Consider the following 3,940-nt stretch of genomic DNA (forward strand, 5'->3'; position numbering starts at 1 on the left):
CAAACACTGGGTTCAACTCCTGCGGTTCAAAGTTTAGAAGTAAATGTAGTTTAGTACTACATTTTTACATCCATACTGCAGATTTCTGGTTTTAGTGGTGTATTCAAGGGACAGCACAAGCTGGCAAGGCAGATTGCAGTGTGCAACACCAAAGGGAGTGTTCCCCACAAATGCGTGAAACTGTAGTAATACAAAATGCAGCATTTCAGTATTATACAACAGACAAGCATTTGGGGCCTGTGGCCAATGAAGCATAGAATGAGGCTACGTCTACGTTACCAGATAATAGCGATTTTAAGGCATTTAGCCCAATTTCCCATCTTCACTGTAACTTCCATTATTATGGAGTACTAAAATTGACATCATATCGATACCATAATATCATAGTAACCTGACAGGTGTAGCATTCCGGTCAAATCTAAAATTCCAAATGAAGGAAGTACCACGTCTTTAAATCAAATCCATTAGCTTCCAGAGATGTCCCATATGTGCCACACAGTGCCCCACAGTTCTCTGCTCTGGCCTCTTCCATCTCCACTTTTCTCAGGTGTGCAGGAATTGGGCAATAGGAAGACTGTTTCAATTCAGCGCCTGGAAGCCTGTGGCTGTAGTGTCATGCTTGTATGAGAGACCAAAAAAATCTCTTTTTTTGCTATTAGGATGGCTGGGGTGTCTGTAGCTCTGTGTCTAACTCCGCTAGCTGCCTTTTCTTTTTTTTTTTTTTCCCTGCACTGCCTGGTTCCGGCTGCTGCCCCACTGCACCATGTGGCAGCTACTCTGTGGGCGGGAGGGTCATGCTTGTATGACAGGATGACAAACTTCTTTTCAGTTGTTTACATTTTGTCCTGCCCTCCCCCATCCTTCAGCCCTCTCTGAGAAGTGCCACGCAGTCTGGAACTTTCCCTCACCCACCTCACATGGCTTGACCCCAAACCAATAAAAGGTGCTGAACATGCCACGAGGCAGCTTGCACGTGGTGAAGGTCCTGGAGCTGCACGGGGGACGTCTCCCTTGGCAGCTAAGATTTTTGCAGGCTGACAGCCACCTGGAGAAAGTCTCCAGCAGCTGAGATATTTGGGGGTCTTGCAGCCACCCGGGAGAACTCTCCCTCTGCAGCAAAGATATTCAGGGCTGTCTGCCTCCTGGTGAAAGTCTTCGGTGGTTGAGATATTCGGCTGCTGGCACCTATTAGGGGGAAGTCTCCCTCAGCACCTACCGTTCAGGGAGCTGGCTTAAGAGCATCAAGCACCCAGAGTCAGAGGCTGGGACCAGACTTACCCTCCGATGAATCTTTGTTAAAGGATTTCAAGTGTACTCAGTCCAATGTGGCATCCGGTTCTCAGGCTCCCTCTACGTAGCTAATTTGTAGGCACACGACGTACCATCGAAAGTTGATTGGGCGGACATTCAGTGTAATGCCCTTGGGTACTTAGATGTGCATTTCTAGATTATAGGTTGGGTGCAAGGATGCAAATTATTGCTAAGCTGAGAATCTTCTTTGCCAGAAGTCTAAATACATAGCCAAGCCCTTCCTCTGGGCCCACTGGGCATAGGGGCAGGTGGTGGGTTCTGACACAGGATTTCCTGGGCTCCCACTGGCTTTAAGAAGGTCCAGAGGCAGGCACCATAGAGCATTGATTACTGTGGAAAAGGTGTCCCCTGGGGCACCTGGAGGCCCTTTTGGTCAACAGAAGGAAAAACTTTGTCTCTGGAATGACTGTCTTTTGAGACCAAATTTTAGTATGGTCTTGATCCAAAAGCCATTGAAGGCAACGTAGCAGGTCTCCAATTACCACAGTAATTGTAGCAACCAACCGAGGCATAACTGATTTGATGATCCATTGCATTTTCAGTATTTAACTCCCATGTCTATTACTTACAAATACACATGCAGATTTTGGAGTGGATGCAAGGATGAAAATTCTTGTTCTGAGGATCTCCTTTGCCAGATCCAAGCCTGCACCCGCTGGTAATGGGGCAAGTGATGGATTCTGCCCCGGAGCATCAGCAAGCGACCAAAAGCTGCTATAACCGATTCAATGATCCATTGCATTGTCAGCGTAACACCTGTGTCTACTTACACATACATTTCAGGTGCAAATTCTTGTTCTGAGGATCTTCTCTGCCAGGAGATCTAAATCCAGATCCAGGTAGCATGTTTGGGCCTGGATGTAGCCCTGCTGGAGCTCCTTCTCCTTGACTTCCTCCATGCTGCAGCAGGTCGTGGTCTCATTCTTTCAGGGTGGTGGCCATCTGGCACAGGCTTGGGCATTATAGTGCTTCACCTTGGGGTCTTGGAGTAACTCCTCCTTGCCCCACAGGCCCAGGAAGGTCTGGACCTTGGGCCCAGCTGAGGAGGGACCCACCTCTTGGTGCCTTGTACTAGTTCCTTGGACCTCTCCAGCTGATTGTTTGAAGGCCTAGGGAGTCTTGGGCTCCCTCCTGCTGTACCATGTAGAATGCGGCTAGAAAGGAGTAGGTGCAAGGGTGTGCACAGCAGCTTGTAGCTCTGCTATTCACACACTCAGAAATTTGTGACTAGAGTGTCTGGCCTTTGAGACAAAATTCTTGATCTGAGGATCTTCTTTGCCAGGTCTAAGTCCAGATCCAAGCCTTTCCCCTGGGCCTGCAGTGGCTTTTGGCCTTGATAATATTAGGCATCCCCTCAGTTCATGTAACCCTTCTTCCCCACTTAACATCAAGCATGTACTCCAGTGCTTTTGCATCCTAATTTGAAAACCTGTCAGTTTGGAAGCCCAGCATTGTTTTTCTAACCTTTTATAACCACCTTACTACCCCTCCCTCCTCCTTACGAAAAGCACATCTCTCATAGATTCTGGCCAGATTCCCCCTGGAAAAAGAGACATTTAGTTAACAAGGCAGGGGAATGAGGAAAATGAAATGTAGGAAGATGTCGCCAGATACTCACAGACACTTGCAGGGTGTATTTTTTTTTACCATGCTGCACCAGTGCAAATACCCAGAATGCTACAGGGTTCAGGGAACTGTGTGATAAGATCCCACAATACACTGCTGCAATGGTCAATTTTGGTGACTTGTGTGTGATAGCGATAAGTTGATTTTGTGGGGAGCCTGTGGGAAGAGGAGGATGCTCAAAATTGAATTTATAAAACCTAGCGTTAAAAAATCAATTTTAATAAAGTCAATTTTAGCTCATAGTGTAGACAGCCTGAGAGTTTGGGTCCTTTCCTTTTGTCTCCCTCAGCCTTCCAACGTGCAAGACTGATGACTTTGAATGTTCATTAAAAATGGAACAAAATGAATACTGGTGACACAAAGTCCTTCAAGAAAATACATTAAGAGCCATGACCCCAACGTACCATTCACCAATTTACGATACGATCCTGATGCAAAATTGCTTACATTTAGAGAAGTCTTAGCTATTTGACTCATGCCAAATTCAAATTCCAAGAGATGAAAAGCAACGCTGAACATAAGCAAACTTGGTATCAGAAAGTTAATCAAAATTGCAGCTTTCCGTGATGTATACAAACAGTATATATTGTATGTCTCTAAAATCTTGCCTACCAGTCATCGCTAGGCAAGCATATAGATAAAATATGAGACAAGATTACAGCATCTTTCAACCTAGATGGTATGAGTTTCTGATTGGGACATGATAGCAAAACTCTAATATATGGATCACAAGTGATTCCAGCCATAAAGTTTCTTGACACACACACACACGAAACTTAAAAAAAGAAAGTGCATTTGCCTTAATTTTCTGGAAATAACACAAAGGTTAGTAAAGGAAGCTTTACATCTGAACGTGTATTCATGACAGACTACAGATTATTTTAAAAAAAGGCTGCAAAGATACATTATCCAATCTCTTGTACTTGAATCCCCAAGTCCCTCTTCCCCTCCCCCCGAAAGGTGCAGAAGCAAAACAGCAAGAACATCAGTCCTTTGTCAGTGC

The sequence above is a fragment of the Carettochelys insculpta genome, chromosome 14 (assembly GCF_033958435.1).
Source record: "Carettochelys insculpta isolate YL-2023 chromosome 14, ASM3395843v1, whole genome shotgun sequence".
Taxonomy (NCBI): domain Eukaryota; kingdom Metazoa; phylum Chordata; order Testudines; family Carettochelyidae; genus Carettochelys; species Carettochelys insculpta.